Source organism: Onychomys torridus, chromosome 1, assembly GCF_903995425.1.
Source record: "Onychomys torridus chromosome 1, mOncTor1.1, whole genome shotgun sequence".
Taxonomy (NCBI): domain Eukaryota; kingdom Metazoa; phylum Chordata; class Mammalia; order Rodentia; family Cricetidae; genus Onychomys; species Onychomys torridus.
Window position 1 is genome coordinate 83,342,822 of NC_050443.1, and position 18,307 is coordinate 83,361,128.

General features: G+C 45.3%; 1 pseudogene; it reads left to right on the forward strand.

Moving 5' to 3' along the window:
- Positions 1 to 14,784: 14,784 nt before the first annotated feature.
- Positions 14,785 to 17,581, forward strand: LOC118576864 (annotated as a pseudogene).
- Positions 17,582 to 18,307: the final 726 nt, after the last annotated feature.

Below are 18,307 nucleotides of genomic sequence, written 5' to 3' on the forward strand. Positions count from 1 at the left end.
TGTTGTTGTTGTTTTGTTTTTTGAGACAGTTTCTCTGTGTAGCTTTGCATCTTTCCTGGAACTCACTCTGTAGCCCAGGTTGGCCTGGAACTCACAAAGATCCACCTGCCTCTGCCTCCAAGTGGTGGGATTAAAGGCAAGCGGCCCCCCCGCTGCTGCCGCCCCCCACCCCCACATCCAGTCTCTTGCACTGAACAACTACTGGATTTTTGTACCTTCCATTGGTAGACAGCCCCCCACCCCTCATGTATAGAATCACTCTATGAGTTCTATTGCTTTAAAAGCATTGGTTCTCAACCCAAGGGTCGTGGACCCTTTGGCAATCAGTCTAACTCCAAAATATTTCCATTAGGAGTCATAATAGTAGCAAAACTACTCTTATGAATTAGCAACAAAAGTAATTTTATGGTTTGGGGGTCACCACAACATGAGGAACTGTATTAAAAGGTCACAGCATTAGGAAGGTTGAAAAACCACTGCTCTTGATAATACTGAGGAATACAAAGCTGAATCAGGAGGTGAGAGGTCACAGCTGGAGACACAAATACGAAGCAGAGGGTGGAGAGTATCAATAATGGGCACTTCTATTGAACCTTCAAATCCTACTCCCAATGACACACCTCCTTCAATAAAGCAACTCCTATTCATTTGTTCCTTATAATCTCAGATCCACTAAAAAGTGACATAAGGTGTGACAGTTAAATAGATATGTCACTATAACTTGAATTATAGTTAACATTCTCGTTTTTCTTCCTACCTCTCCTTTTCTTTTGAGAAATGGTCTCAGTGAGCACCTCAGCCTGACCTCTGAGCTCCTCCTCCCTCAGCCTCTGCACAGCTGGAATCACGAGCTTTTGCTGATACTGTTTTAGTTTGGTCTTTGCACTTCTAGGGATTGAATATCCTTGTGGATTTTAGGCTAGTGCTCCATCCCTGAGCTACACCCCTACCCCAAACTTCACATCTTGATGAGGTCATGAGCCTCCTCTGTTGTTCTTGCTATGGACACAATTGATGTCACACAATGTTGCAATGTAATTATCCTTCTGAATTGTTAATAATTATGTAAAAATATTTTAAGTTTTTTTGAGGGGGATTGTTTTTGAGTCAGAGTTCTACTCTATATTTCAAACTGGGCTGGAACTCAATAAGTGTTTAGAATGGATTCCAATTTCTGGCAATACGGTTACCTCAAACCCCTGAGTACAGGATCACAGGAATGAGGAACTAGGTCATTATCTCCAACAAATTTTAACCAAGGCCTTGTCTGCTCTCTACCTAAAACGTTCTGGTAGGGTTTTGTTTGTTTGTTGTTTTGGTTTTTCGTGACAGAGTTTCTCTGTGTAGCTTTGTGCCTTCCCTGGAACTTGCTTTGGAGACCAAGCTGGCCTCGAACACATAGAAATCTGCCTGCTTCTGCCTCCCAAGTGCTGGGATTAAAGGCGTGTGCCACCGCCGTCTGGCTCGTTCTTGTGTTCTCAATGTGTCTATCTTTACCACCATGCTCTAACTACATTAACTACTTTGACAAACAGTTTTCTGAAAGTGGAGGAATGTCTCTAGACTGATCTTCAAGCAAATCATTTAAAGGCTGTGGAAGAAACGCAAAGACATGAGGGAAATTTTTTTTCCCATGACTCTGCACAATACTTAGAATGTGAATCCTGCCAACATGCTTAACCTAGTGATGACATGTACATGGTGTGAAGAGCACGGTGCATTCCAGTTTCCTGCTGGTCTTTTGTCCTTGATCTTGACTAGTTTATCTCTCTATAATTCTAATAATAAATTTCATGTAACATGTGTGTTCCAAATTTGGAGTCAGTTCAGAAAGTCAAGAGAGGGGAAAAATAAGAGGATAAATATGTGATGGGTGGGGAGGTAGAGGCAGGTGGATCTATGTGAGCTCCAAGCCAGCCTGGTCTACAGAGTGAATTCCAGGAAAGGTGCCAAAGCTACACAGAGAAACCCTGTCTCAAAAAAAAAAAAAAAAAAAAAAAGGAAAGAAAGAAAAAGAGGGCTGGAGAGATGGCTCAGCGGTTAAGACCACTGACAGCTATTCCAAAGGTCCTGAGTTCAATACCCAGCAACCACATGGTGGCTCACAACCATCTGTAATGAGATCTGGTGCCCTCTTCTGGCCTGCAGGCATACATTCAGACAGAACACTGTATATATAATAAATAAATACATCTTTAAAAAAGAAAAGAAAAAGAACCAAAAGAAAAAAAAATTCATCCACTGTCAACATCATGGTTGACATTTGAATCCCATTCTGGGTTCCCTACAGTGACACACTCTCTGATTGAGCCTTTCACTTGCCAGTGCAAGTCAATAAATTATATACATTCATGCAAAAGTATATACCCCCAGTAACCCATGTATTCATCAGGGCCCCTCACACCTATAAGATTAATCAGCTTTAAATATATATAGAAAAAAAGATGAAAAGAAGTATTGCCTTTTAAACCTTTTTTTCCCCTGGGTTTTTTTGTTTTTTTGTTTTTTTGTTTTTTTTCCTGTTATTGTATATACATAGGTGTTTTTTCTTTGGAGATCAGAAGAGGATATCCAATTCTTTGGACTGGAGCTAGAGCTGGCTGTGAGAATCATTAAAAATGAAAGTAAAAAGGTAGTGGAGAGTTGTGATCTGCCATGTCAGATGATGGGATTTTGTCAAGCAGCAGTGGTCACCATGTGGTCCATGCCACTTTCCCCAGTAGTTCTTAGCTGCTGGGAAATTGGACACTTGATCAGATCCTCTCACTTTCTCCACAACTTAGCTGTGGAGAGGCCTCAAGACAGCTTAACCACACAGCTGCCACGACAAGCTTAGGGGCCCAGACACAGCTTCTGAGTCAGGCTTACTGGCAGGCAACACCCAGGTCCAGGAAAATCCACAAGCTAACAACACCCAGGGATCCACTCAGGAATCGGGAACATCCCAAACATTCCAACCATTAGATAAGGTGGTCAGATGTCCCTGAGTCTGGTACACACTTATATTGGTGAAATTATTAAGGCCACTCCACGTAGTTAAAAGGGAAGTTTATTTTGTGGGGTGGCTTACAAATGAAGGGATGGGTTGCAGGGTCTGGGAAAGGGATGGTGCAGTCCGGCGGTGTTCTCTGGAGAACTCTGCTAGGTCTACCTCCAACGTCCAGAGTCCTGGAACCAAGAGAAGCCTCTCCTTTTGATCCTGGGTCTTCAGCGTCCTCTCTCAGCCCTGCCTTGTAGGCGTGACCATTACTGAAGCCTCAGTGGTGGTTGGAACTTCCAGGCCAAGGCTGGAATGGCTACCCACTACATCTCCCCCTTTTGTCTAAATAAGAAGGTTCTAGCCTAATACAAGACTATATACAAAGAAATGGTTATCAAATATTGTCCAGGAGTAATGAGGGATAATGACCTAGATAAGTTGGAACTACAATCAATGCAAACAATATAAACAAAAAACACATACTAAAATCTAGAGAAGTCTAGAGCATGGGTAGGTGGCATGTTACAAAGATTATTCCAAAAGGTGTCCTATCCTAAAGAACCTGAGTCTAATACTTAATATATTCTATCTAAGATATTATATTATACTAAGTTGTAACTATAACTGCTAGTCTTCCACCTCATCAAGGACCTGAGAAGGAATATAATAATACCTGAGAAATGGGAGAAGGACACAAGCAACTTTTGAGAATCTTGCAAGAGTAGACAGAGACAGCTGGCAGCCTGGACAGTCACCTAATGTTTCTCAGCATCGTTGGTGCATTCAAATTGGCTACAGTCCTAGAGTATCTGACAGACCATTTTCAGAAGCAGGAATTCTGAAAGACCATCTTACCCTGTCTTGGCAGAGTACAGTGGTCGCTTTCCTTGTGTCCCACTTGTCCATAAAGGACAGCATTTGTATTGTCAGCAGTTGAGGCAAGGGCAGTTCTTTGCCCAGTAGGCCATTTTGTGCCAAGAAGACAAACTTCCAAATGGAAATGTCTTAGAAGCCCAACATTCTCTCGTGATCAAATTGGTGCTGCCTCACGTCAACAGAATTCTGAGTTATTTAAATGCCATATTCTCTAGGTCCATAAAGTGTTTGAAGATTACCTGTCCATCCAACCTATGTATCTGTAAATCTGGATAACCTAACATAAATTATAGAGATGACAAGCATAGGTGACAATAAATCTATAAGTCTTATCTAGCTAAACAACCTAAGGACTAAGGCTTCATGTAAACAAGGCAAACAGCCTGTAAGCAAATGTACAGTAAAAGGACAATGACTTTAAAATTGTGACAATACACAAAATATCTTTAACAGAGGTAGGAATGTATAGTACAATATGCAATATGATAATAATCCTAAATATATATCAGTACACAGAATATCTTAAACAGAAGTAGAACATACATACATACAGTATGACAGATATAAATCTATATTTGTATCAATATACCAATATTTCAAATAAGAGTAAAAATATGTGTACATTATAACAAACATAATTCTGTATTTGTATCAATATACAAATTATCTTAAAGAGGAATATAAAAAGTTTATATTTGTATCAACATATAAGAATTTATAACAGGCCGGGTGTTGGTGGCGCACGCCTTTAATCCCAGCACTTGGGAGGCAGAGGCAGGTGGATCTTTGTGAGTTTGAGGCCAGTCTGGTCTCCAAAGCAAGTTCCAGGAAAGAATGCAAAGCTACACAGAGAAACCCTGTCTTGAGAAAAACCAAAAAAAAAAAAAAAAAAAAAAGAATTCATAACAGTGCAAATTATCTAAGGCTGCTATTTTACTTAATTTGTTTACTAATGTATATGATAGTCTACCATAATATCTTATACCTATCCATTCCATTTTTTTCTCCCCCCCCCTTTTTTTTTTGAGACGTATTTTCTTTCCTTAAAGAGAGTACTGAGTTTAATAGTTTCTTCCACCCCCAACCCTAGAATCATCATCAGTAACCCTGAGAAATATGAAACCTTAGGGAGAAGGGGCGTCGTTTTCTTAGAATTGCTTCCTGCTGTTTAGGAACTTGTTTTTGTTTTACAGATGCCCACAGACATTTGTCAGCCAAATTTTCCAGACCCTGGAAATCTCCTCACCCCAACCTCTGCTATGATAAAAGCCCCAGCCTGCTGGGACTCAGGGCTCTGTGCTCACCAAAGAGTGGGAAAGAGAGGGGACAAGCCCCAGAGCTTGAAAGAAAGGCTCTTTGCTTTTTTCTGACATACGGGATTCAGTCTCCGTGGTGGTCTTTTGGGGGTCCACGAAATCTGGGCATAGCAAGCCATGGGCTTTCATGGGTTCCTCTTTATGATCTGCTATTAATGTGCTAGTCTGCTGGGGCTATGATAAAAAATTAGTAGCAAAACACTACAAACCAGGGTTTTTTGTTTTGTTTTGTTTTCTTGGTTTTTGTTCTGGGTAATGTGAAGAGAGGCAGTACTAGAGACACGAGAATGTTGTGGAACAGCCTGATTCTTGAGGGCCACAAGAATATGTTATAGAGATTCAACTGTGTATTAAAGCTATACATTTGGTGTTATACAGCTTTAATACTCAGCTGTGCCTTGCTATGAATTTCTTGTGGACCTATATGTTACCAGGCCATTTGGCAAACTTCAACTTCTCAGACCTGCTGAACTGGTGGGTAACTACCCCCACCGCTGCCGAGATGCATAGATTTGCTTCTTGTGCAAATGAAACTTAGACCATCCCCTTCCTTCAGGCCTAAGGGGATGTCAGAGAGATTGACCAAGGAATAGGGTTTTTTTTTGCAAAACCAGGAGAAGTAAGGACTGGAGCAGAATTCCAGAGGCAGACACAGAACCATGAGGCCAGAGAAAAAAGAGGAAGACAGAGATTCTGTGGAGGGTAAGGCAAATCTCTTGTAAAGAGTTTATCAGGGCCAGGGGTAAGGAGCCAGGAAGGGTAGATGGAGGACAAAGGAACAGAGGACGAAGATGAGACAAAAAGCATAAGGGCTTGGTTATTACCAGGGATATGAGGGAACAGAAAAAGTAGGTACAAAGAGGAACTGAAACTCAGGACGGGTCTGAAGCTGTATAGATAGAGTTTTGTCATAAAGGAATAAAGTAAACGGGGAAAAGAGCATAGTGTACATAGATTCCTTTCCCTAAGATACCCCACACCTGACCTGGCATCTCCCTCAGGACTCGGGGAAGAATTTTGTCAGGGCTGGAACTTGGGAAAATTCTGTTACCTTAACCTGATGAGAATAACCTGCGCTGTCACCTGAGGCCATAGTGATGTCCAGGACTGTGCTGGTTTTTGGTATTCAGTGTATCCTCGTGATGCTCCAGCACAGTGAGGATTTGGTCAAAGTGGCCTCCATGGCTGGACATGTATTCTTAGAAGCCTCAGGTATTCCCTCAACTCACAACCCCTTCCCTGACAGATGATACAACTGTTAGGGTTTTGTGGCTGAGGAGTATCTTGGCAGATCTTGGCCAAGGAATGTCGCAGAGATCACACCATTTAACAGACCTCATGCAAGAGATTTATGGGGGCAGGGAGATAACCTCTGAGCCAGGACAGGAGAAGGAGAGGGTGGGGAGGAGGCAGTGATGGCCTGGGCTTTTGTAAAGGGTAGTGACTTGTGGGGACAGTGGAAAGGTGTCCCATTTGGTGGCTGGTGATGACATGGCTGCTGGGGCAGAGTTGCTGAAGTTGGGCTGGGGGAGAACTTGGTTCCTAACAGTAACAGTACAGCCTTGGGAATGGCATGTGATCACGTCAAATCCGTAACAGGTGAATGGGCTCTACTTGCAATTCTCTCTGCCCTGAGCTCACTATTTTTTTTTTTTTTTTTTTTTTTTTTTTTTGGTTTTCGAGACAGGGTTTCTCTGTGTAGCTTTGGAGCCTTTTCTGAAACTCGTTTTGTAGACCAGGCTAGCCTTGAACTCACAGAGATCCGCCTGGCTCTGCCACCCCAGTGCCTGAGCTCACTCTTTATTGAAAATCCTTCTGTTCCCATCAGCCCTTTCATGTAGAATGAAAGGTAGCAGCAGGTGGTTTTCTGGAAAGCAATGCCAGGAGTTTCAGGGACTTATTTAATACCTGGTTACCTACATTTCAGGTTTACAAGAAGGCTCAAGACACTAAGTGATCATCCTTTATGGATGACTTACATAAAATAATGGAAGATGTAGCTGGAAAAAATAATTGATTGAAAGTTGATTTTGGATTCTCTGGCTGTAATATCAGAAAAACATAAATTTGTGTTGTTTAAATGACCTGGTTTGTGCTGGGAGGTAGTGATTCAGGATTTTAACCCCACCACTTGAGAGGCAGAGGCAGGCAGATTTCTGAGTATGAGGCCAGCCTGGTCTACAGAGTGAGTTCTAGGATAGCCAGGGCCACACAGAGAACCCCTGTGTACAAAAACAAAAACAAAAATCTTGTTTGCAGTATTTTGCTGCTCATTTTTTATCATAGCCCCAGCAGACTAGCACATTAGTAACAGATTGAAGAGGAAACCACGAAAACCCATGTGTAAGCATTTTTGAGACAGAGAAAGTATCCAATCCAATTTCCCTGTAGCTCAGAACTGCTGGGGAAAGTGGCATGGACAACATGGTGATCACTGCTGCTTGACAAAATTCAATCAGCTGACCATGCAGATCAGAACTCCTTTTTTTTTTTTTCCATTTTTAGTGATTCTCACTGTGTTATGGGAGTTTCTTTATGTCTTTTCCTTTGGGAAATTTTGTGTGAACTTTGGTGAAGGATGAGACTATTTACAACAGAAGTCTCTTTAAACAAAATGGTACTTTGGAAACATCCCCTGCCACCTTGGAACTGTTTAGCATGATAACTCTGCTCACATCCCACACAGGGGTCCTTATTGTGTTCCTTACCGCAACATTAATGTCCTTGTTACCACCATCCTTTTACCATGTCCCAGTAAGGGGCTGAGGATCAAAAAACAGAGACAAGAACAACAGGTCATTCTTCTCAGCAGTCTTAAGGCCAAGAGTTCAGTTAACAAGTAGAGAATAGTGCCCACAATTAGTGGCTTACTGGATGGAGGGCAAGATCTCCTCTGCCCCACAGTGAGCAGATTCTGTTAAGAAGTTAGACTGGGGCTGGAAAGATGGCTAAGCAGTTAAGAGTCCCAACTGCTCTTCCAGAGGACCTGGGTTCAAACATAGCACCCACATGACAGTTCACAACTATCTGTAACTCCAAATTCTGATACCCTCAAAAAGACATACATGTAGGCAAAACACCAATACATACAAAATACATAAATTATTAAAAATAAGAAGGAGAAGGAGGAGGAGGAGGAGGAGGAGGAGGAGGAGGAGGAGGAGGAGGAGAAGGAGAAGAAGAAGAAGAAGAAGAAGAAGAAGAAGAAGAAGAAGAAGAAGAAGAAGAAGAAGAAGAAGTTAGTTAGACTGGCTTGATCCTGCTCTGCTTATACAGGAGCATACACTGAAGGAATTGGTATGGTATAATGAAAAAAGTATAAGATGTGAGGATGTTCCCTTTTGGGAGCTTATGAGGGGAACAGGCCCATATTATAAGACTATGACACAGGGCTGGAGAGATGGCTCAGAGGTTAAGAGAGCCAACTCCAAAGGTCCTGAGTTCAATTCCCTGCACCCACATGATGGCTCACAACCAACTGTAATGAGATCTGGCACCCTCTTCTGTGTACATAATAAATAAATAAATAAATAAATAAATAAATAAATAAATAAATAAATAAATCTTTAAAAAAAAGACTGTGACACAAAGGAATGCAATTAGGAAACAGCTCAGTGCTTGTTCTGCTACATGGTACAAACACTAAATCATTCCCCTTGAGGAATAAAAATCACTCTTAGGGTTTGTTTCTCAGGACTCAATATCTGACCCCTCCGACCACAAAGGATGAGCTTGTACGAGAGAAAGTGTAAGAGACACCTGGAGTAGAGCAAGAAATATAGCAGGGGCTGTTTAAAGGGTAAAAGGAATTTATTAGGAAAGAAAATGCACTAAATAGAACACAAGAATTGTCGCGGGGTCCTGGAAGGCTGAGGTACAGTCCCACAGTGTTCTGCCACCTGAGTCAATCCCCACCATCTCAGACCAGGAGGCAGAGAAGAGGGGGGAATGTGTGTCCCAGGTATTAAGGGTAGCCCCAAGGCCATGCCCCAAGAGCAGGTACTTCAAGGTCATAGGTGGGTAGAGCGGTTACCTGCTACATCTCTAGGGGCTGTACTTCAAAGTCATTGGTAGAACAGATATCCACTACACCAGAGGGGTTACTGAACCTCAGAGGACAGTAGGCACTTAGATTCTCACTACATTTATTGCCTCTTGCTTCAATAAAAATGCTGTAATGACATTGATGACCATTTTCATTTTAGAATCTTTTTTTTTTTTTTTTTTTTGGTTTTTTGAGACAGGGTATCTCTTTGTAGCTCTGTCTGCACCTTTTCCTGGAACTCACTTGGTAGCCCAGGCTGGCCTCGAACTCACAGAGATCTGCCTGGCTCTGCCTCCTAAGTGCTGGGATTAAAGGTGTGTGCCACCACTGCCTGGCTTCATTTTAGAATCATTAAGTATGCTTTCACTATTGCTTATGGCTAAACTATAATGCAATCACAGAGTATATAAGATGGAACCTATTTTCTGTGAATGGGGACACATCCTGATTCACCCTCAGATCATGTCAGTCCCCTTCCCTCACCTACTTCATACCTCCTATTTGTACCTGATCCCCACTGGTTCTGGACTCCTGCAGGAAAGGCAGAAATTAAATGATAAAATACACAGACAAGCATCTAGGTCAGATTGAAATTCTCTGCAGACTCAGTTCTACCCTCCTTCTGTGCACAGAGATTTTCTTCTTCTGGTTTACACTTCCGATTCAGTGGAAAGGCTGAAGGTGACCAGGTGAGCACATCACTGGTCACACTGGTGTTGAGAAGTGCCAGTCATGTGTATGATTCTAACTGTGCACATTACACATTATATTTACTTCAAACAGAAGAAAGGATTTCCTATAAAACCAAATTATGAAAGAAATATTAATCAAAAAACACTGGAGACCTAGGAAGTTAAATACTTATATTTTATTACACATAAAAATGGATTTAGCTGAGCAGTGGTGGTGCACGACTTTAATCCCAGCACTTGAGAGGCAGAGGCAGATGGATCTCTGTGAGTTTGAGGCCAGCCTGGGCTACAGAGTAAGTTCCAGTACAGGCTTCAAAGCTACACAAAGAAACCCTGTCTCGAAAAACAAAACAAAACAAACAAACAAACAACCCTGTGGCTTTATAATCCAGTTATTCTCCTTCTTAAAACCAAACATGGTGCTCACTGGATGAAAATGAGGACATGACTGCTCCAAGGTATAGTTGAGGGGAAGGATTTTTTCCTTTTATTTTTAAATCTGGAGCTGAGGACCGAACCCAGGGCCTTGTGCTTGCTAGACAAGCACTCTACCACTGAGCTAAATCCCCAACCCCGAGGAGAAGGATTTTGTTACAGATATGAGAGAAAGTACAGCCACAGGCATCTGGGAGAATCCATAGCAGGGAGGAAAAAGAGTGGGCTGAGCATGGCCAGCAGACTGAACTGGGCCATGAGAGGAGAAAGAGGCAGTGTTGGGGGGAGAGCAAGAGAGGAAGAGAAGAGACAGAAGAGAAGAGAAGAGAGGGCAAGGGGACCAAGAGAGCCCACGGCTGACATGTCAGGATCATGCAGAAAAGAGAGCTGGGGGAAGGGAAGGGAAGCCCCTGGACTGGAGTGGTTGAGGGTAGAGGGTAGGATAATGCCAGCCAGGATGACTCTGCATGTCCTTTCTGAGAGGGCCCAGAGGCTAGCACGCACTTTGGTATGCTGATAGGCACAGCAGTCATGTATGTATGAAAGAGACACATGTCCTTTTTTGCCAGAGATAGGAGAATGACTCATTTTAGCAAGTAGGAACTTCCTTCAAGTCCCTGAGGAGATGCAGGCTTTTGTCTAAATGCTGGACTTCGGGAAAAGGATTTCTTAGGACCTGACCCTCACCTCATCCCTTTGTTTCAGCCAACAACAACAGAGGCACCCTTGTCCTGGGAACATGCTGGCCATGCTGGACTGGGAATCAGGTAGGCCATCTTCACTCTCCTTCCTGTCCCCCGGTTCCCATTCCTCAGTCTTCTCTACCTGCTGGCCACTCCTTCCTCTCTGCCCTCATTACCCAGAGATTCCTCATACCCTCCAAGGCCCAGCCTTCCTCACCCTATCTTTTTGTGTCAGCTGTCAATACTCAGAGTCACTCTCTATCTGGGAACCAGCTGGCCAAATAGACTGAGAACCAGGTGAACAGTCTTCATTCTTCTTCTTGCTCCCCATTTCTGGTCCCCAGCCTCATCCCAGGCCAGACCAAGTGCATGCCATTTGTCATTATCTGGAGACTCAGAAGATCCTTGTGGCAAACCCAGCTTTCCTCCTCCCAGTAGACCCTCTCAGCTATCCCTATACCCATCCCCATCTCCATCTCTCACCCCAACCTCTAGTCCATCCCCATTCCTTCCAGCCAACTCCCAGTACCTAGAAACAAGCTCTACCTGGGACCCCCAGTGGCCACTCCTAGCAGAGACTAAGAAGCACTCCCTACCAGGCAACCTCCACCCAGCACACTCTCCTAAGATCGAGAGAGGACAACAGAAATCAAGGAACAAAACACCCACCCAACAAAGACAACATCCTGTATCAGCACCTAGAATACAACTATCCCAATCCCAGATACCTAGACGCCAGCATAGGAACACAATCAATCTCTCCTGGCACCCAGCAACCTTATTGCAGTAGTTCCTCAGAAATGCAATACAGCTGAAGCACAGGACGAGGACTTCACATTGCTGTTATGAATATGATCAAGGACCTTACTTGCAGGCACAATCATCTGAACACATAAAAATGGAAAATCAAATAAAAAGAATTTTGAATAATTTCTCAAACTGTGGTAGAATATTGTGTTAAGATGTGTTACTTTTGTTTATGCTCCGGAACATTTGTTTAACGATGCAAAGCTGTGTTACATTTGTCTGATTAGATAAAATTAACCTTCAGTCAGGAGGCTGAGTCAGCAACCAGCTGATAGATAGGAAGTGGTAGGGATGAACCAGGTGGAGAAGGGCTTTTTAAGTGGGGGTGGGGAGGAGGAGGCCCAGCTTTTTGGGGAATTAAACAACCATGTAGCTCTTCATGAACTTTCTCTGCAGATATCATTCCATCCCATCTCTGTGCAGTGATTTGACTTGGACTCAGGTCTGCTCTGCCTCCAACCTCAGTGAAAAGAATGAAGGTGACCAGGAGAGCACAGCTCTGGTCACACTGTTGTTGAGAAGTGCCACACATGTGGGTTGTTCTCATGTGCACTGTACACATTGATATTTATTTTACACAGAGGAAAGGCTATGTATGTCTGTGTGAGTGTGCCAGATCTTACATTACAGCCAGTGAGCTGCCATGTGGGTGCTGGGAATTGAACTGTGTCCTCTGGAAGAGCGGTCAGTGCTCATAACTGATGGGCCCCAGGTATTCTTTTTTTTTTTTAAAGAGATGCTGTGACTTCCTCAATTCAGCAGAGCAGGAGGTGGATAATACCAATGTCTACTCCTGGTGGTGTTGGTTAAATTAGTTAATTAGTTGTTACATTGTCTGCTGTGTTTCTTTACTGCAGAGTGATTATTTTAATCTTTGTAGTTACTTTGTGTCTTGCCAGGAGATAGTCTTTTTAGACAGCATGAAGAGAGCCTGTTTGCACTACAGTCCCCTCCCATTTGAGACAGTTGTCAATTTCCATATCAATCTGCCCAGAATCCTACTGGGATGTGTTCAATCCTTATATCATTTGAATAGAAGAATTGACTGCTTAACGACAGGAAATCTGGCCTGTGGACATGAGTCATGCCTCTTTTTTTTTTTTTTTTTTTTAAGATTTATTTATTATATATACAGAAGAGGATGCCAGATCTCATTACAGATGGTTGTGAGCCACCATGTGGGTGCTGGGAATTGAACTCAGGACCTCTGGAAGAGCAGTCGGTGCTCTTAACCTCTGAGCCATCTCTCCAGCCTGGCCCCAGGTATTCTAATTTTTTTTTTTTTTTTTTTTTGGGTTTTTCGAGACAGTGTTTCTCTGTAGCTTTGGAGGCTGTCCTGGAACTCCCTTTGTAGACCAGGCTGGTCTTGAACTCACAGAGATATACCTGCCTCTGCCTCCCGAGTGCTGGGATTACAGGCGAGCGCCACCACCACCCAGCTAAAGTGCCCACTCTTTTTTTTTTTTTTTTTTTTTTTTGTGGAGCTGAGAATCTAACTCAGTTCTCTGAATTCCAATACTCTGCCAGCATGTATTGCTAGTATCTCTAATCTACATGCTGCCCTGTAAGTGTCACAGACAGATAGACAAGATGGAACTCCACTCAAAGTAAGTCCCCAGTAGCTGTCTTGCAGGTGCCATACTAACCTAAGTGAGTTTTCATGAGAAGGGGCCCTGTCCTGAGTCACATGTCTGGAAATCTGAGAACCTGGCTGCAGGCTCCTGCTGTGAACCTCAATCCCCATCCTACAGTATAAGAAGAGTCCTGTTCTTCTCACAGAGACCCTGATGCTCTGGACATCCCTCCATTCAGGCTTCTCTTGTGCTGGGGCCTGAACTTTCCTGGGAACCCCAATCACGGTGCACTCTCTGTCTCTCTATTCATGGCAATCCAACTCCAAATTAATTCTTTATTGCCCAGAAATCCCTCACAATGTCCCCTTGAACTAACTACCTCATCCCAAACCTGGCACATTCCTGTTTAAAATCAAAACAAAACAGAGCAGGATCTACCTCTGTCACTATCCTGGCCTCAGATGCACAGCAGCCTTCCTGTCTCAGCCTCCTGAGTGCTGGAATTGCATGAACACCATCATGCCAGGTTCTGGACTCAATCTCAATAATCGTTTCTTACAGTCACAGCCAGAAAGACACAAAACAGACACTGAAAGGCCATTGTAAGGGAAACAAGCCCCCCCCACTAGCTCTGCTAATTGTAGATTCAGTGGAAAATACTGCACTCTGCCCCCACACCCCATACCAGAAAGTTAGCCCATCATGCTGTGCTAACAGGATGCTTGCAGGATAACCACCTGCGGTTGTGCTTGCAAGATAAATTGCTTGAGAAGAATGCTTGCAAAATAACCCCTTGCAAGATAAGCTTGGAATTCATTTACCCACCCAGACTCTGAGAAAGACTGTGGAGACATCTGGCCTCCAGATGTCTGCACTCTGGATGACCCCGCTCCCCCGCCCTGATAGAACCGCCTCATAAAAGGCCTGCAAGCCATAGACTCAGGGTCGCCAGCTTTTTCTCATGCTGGTGACCCACGACCTCGTGCTAAATAAAGCTTCTTTTGTGACCCGATATCGGAGTGAAGCTCTCTGTTTTGGACGCCGACCCTAACATTTGGAGGTCCCACCAAGATTGGTAAGGACAGTGGTGAGTCGGCAGGGAAGCAGCTGTTCAAGCGGCCCGTGAGGACCCTTGGACGGTGGGGGACAGACGTGTCCTGAACACACAGGCTGCAGCTCTGGAGGATGCTCTGGAGTGTGGGGACCCTGAGACAGGGGCCCCGTCTGATTCCCTTTTGTCTAGGAGATTTTTCAGATGGCCCAGGCCAATAGACAATCTTTTGGTTTCATTTTCCCTACCATTTTGCCGGCTTGTCTTGTTTGTGTGTTATGTCTCGATTTTTGTGTCCTTCTGTGTCTGTTTCTACTTGTTTGGAATGGGACAGTCTTCCTCCACCCCTTTGTCCCTAACCCTCTCTCACTGGTCGGCAGTGACAGACCGCGCGTCGAACCTGGCGGTTCGGGTGAGGAAGGGAAAGTGGCAGACTTTCTGTTCGTCTGAATGGCCTACCTTCAGTGTCGGGTGGCCAGTAGATGGTACTTTTGATCTTAATATAATTAGGGCAGTCAAACAAAAGATTTTCATTCCAGGTTCGCATGGACACCCGGAACAGCAGGCCTACATTTGGGTATGGGAGGATCTGGTGACTGACCCTCCTAAGTGGGTCCGACCCTTCCTGACTGCTCCTACAGCACCTTCACTTACTTCTGCTCCGATTCTCGTGACCAAACCTTCCCAATCGACTCCATTACCGACTCCATCCCCTCCTCAACCCCCCTTACCTGAATCAGAATGACCTCATTTCATTTGCCTTAGACTTCCCACCACCGCCACGGCCGCCTCCCTATTGGCCCGAACCACAACCTCCGGCAGAGACTGGGCCCGAGTCTGTCTTGGTCTCCCCGTCGGGTCCAGCACAGGGAACCCGCCAGAGGAGAGCAAGGCCCCCAGATGAGGCACCCCGGCTATCACACTGCCTTTGCACCCCATTGGGGGAACAGTCGATGATGGGGCCGGGGGTGACATGCCCGCTCTCCAATACTGGCCCTTTTCCTCCTCTGACTTGTATAACTGGAAAAATAATAACCTTCCATTTTCTGAGGACCCCTCCAGATTAACAGGTCTCTTAGATTCCATCATGTATTCCCACCAACCTACTTGGGACGATTGCCAGCAGCTCCTGGGGATCCTCTTCACTATGGAAGAGAGAGAGCACATTCTCCTGGAAGCCAGGAAACTAGTCCCTGGGCCAGATGGGCGACCGACTCAACTCCCCACCCTGATTGATGAGCGCTTCCCATTAAGACGACCAACCTGGGACCCAAATACCCTGGAAGGTAGGGAGCATCTGTCCCTCTATCGCCAGACTCTAATGGCTGGTCTCTGTGCAGCAGCCAGAAGGCCCACTAATTTGGCTAAGGTAGGTGAGGTTCTCCAAGGGCCTGACGAAACCCCCTCTGCCTTCCTTGAAAGGCTCATGGAAGCATACAGGAGGTATACGCCTTTCGATCCACAGTCTGAAGAACAGAAGGGGGCGGTAGTGATGGCCTTTATAGGACAGTCAGCTGCAGACATAAGACGCAAGTTACAGAGATTAGACGGTTTGCAGGGACTGAGTTTGAGAGATTTAGTCAAGGAAGCAGAAAAGGTTTATTATAAAAGAGAAACTGCAGAGGAAAAAGAAGCTAGGTTAGAAAAAGAGAGAGAAGAAAAGGAAAAACAAAGAGAGAAGCGACAAAATCGAAATTTATCACGGATCCTGGCAGTGGCAGTGAAGGACAACTCAGGGCCTCGAGGCAGAGGAGGTCGCCCGCCTTTAAAGCCTAACCAATGTGCATACTGCAAGGAAGAGGGTCATTGGGCCTGAGAGTGCCCCCCGCCAAAAAAAAAAAGGACGAGGCCGGTCAGTCTTGGCCCTTGAGGACTGAGGAAGTCAGGGTTTGGAACCCCTCCCTGAGCTCCAGGTAACCTTTGAAGTGGAGGGGAACCCAGTCGACTTTGAAGTAGATACGAGGGCAGTCTTTTCAGCAATACAACAACCACTCGGGCCACTATCTTCCCGCAAGTCTCTAGTCTAAGGGGCCAATGGGAGTAGAGAGAGACCCTGGACCACTCAGAGAACAGTCAACTTGGGGAAAGGTACTGTGCAACATTCTTTTCTGGTCCTCCCTGACTGTCCCGCACCTCTCCTGGGGAGGGATCTCCTGACAAAATTAGGAGCCCAAATAACTTTCACTGCCCAAGGACCTGAATTAAAGTTTGCCCATCCCATGGTTGGGGACCTCCGCCTCCTCACTCTAGAACTCCCAGCAGCAGAGGAATATCGACTGTATGGGACCACCATCCCCGCGGCCCAACTGACCATGGTCCCCACAGGACTGGGAAATGAAGAATGGACCCACAGGTTCCCGGAGGCTTGGGCAGAGATGGGGGGACCTGGACTGGTAGTAGAACAGCCACCCGTTGTGGTCACCTTAAAACCCACAGAAGTTCCGGCTCGGGTAAGACAATACCCCCTCAGCCAAGAGGCCAGAGAGGGCATTAAACCCCACATAGAACGATTCCTAGAACTTGGCATACTAAGACCATGCCAATCGGATTGGAATACTCCGCTCCTGCCGGTAAGGAAGCTGGGAAATAATGACTATAGACCCGTCCAAGACCTACGGGAAGTAAACACTCGAGTAATGGACATACACCCCACAGTGCCCAACCCCTACAACCTTCTAAGTACGCTGCCCCCAGAACAAAATTGGTACACAGTTTTAGACCTGAAGGATGCTTTCTTCTGCCTGCCCCTTCACCTGGACTCTCAGAAACTTTTTGCCTTTGAATGGTCAGACCCCGAGAAAGGGAGAACAGGGCAGTTAACTTGGACCAGGCTCCCACAGGGATTCAAGAACTCTCCAACCATCTTCAATGAGGCCTTGCATCGGGACCTCCGAGAGTTCCGAGAGACAACCCCCGAGGTCACTCTCCTCCAATATGTTGATGACCTCCTACTGGCAACTGACAATCGAGATGCCTGTAGGCGGGGGACAGAGAAACTGCTGGGTACCTTGGCAAAATTGGGATATAGAGCATCCGCCAAGAAGGCACAAATTTGCCAGAACCGAGTCATCTTTCTCGGCTACTCTCTTGAAGGAGGAAAAAGATGGCTGACGGACGCCTGAAAGAAAACGGTGGCCAACATCCCGGCCCCATCGGATCGCTGTCAACTGTGGGAGTTCCTAGGTGCGGCAGGGTTCTGTCGCCTATGGATCCCAGGATTTGCCGCCATAACTGAGCCGTTTTCCCCCTTACTCAAGGAAAAGAACCCCTTTGTTTGGCAAGAGGAACACCAGACAGCGTTCGAGATGCTGAATAAGGCACTCCTGTCGGCACCTGCCCTCGCCCTTCCTGATTTGCAGCGGGAAACAGGAAGGCCGATCAAGAGGCAAAGGAAGCTGCCCTCCAGGATCCAAGGAGCCTGGCCATCCACGCCTCGACTCTGGAGGATCTAGCTCCTGAAGAGGCTCCACCCCCGGAACTTCTGAAAGACACTCTGGAAAGGATCCACAAATTAACCCATCTGGGCAGCAGAAAATTGATCCAGCTGACTAGAGAAGATAAGACCCTCTCCCCATCTAAGAAGAAACAAATGGCAGAGAAGGTGGTAGCTGCTTGCCGGGCCTGCCAGCAGGTAAATGCATATCCTGGGAAACTGGCTCCTGGAAAAAGACTACGAGGAACCCGCCCTGGCCAGCATTGGGAAGTAGACTTCACCGAAGTAAAGCCAGCTAAGTATGGCCTAAAGTACCTGCTAGTGTTTGTAGATACCTTTACAGGATGGGTAGAAGCCTACCCCACCAAAAAGGAGACTGCCGCAATAGTCACTAAGTAAATCCTGGAAGAAATCT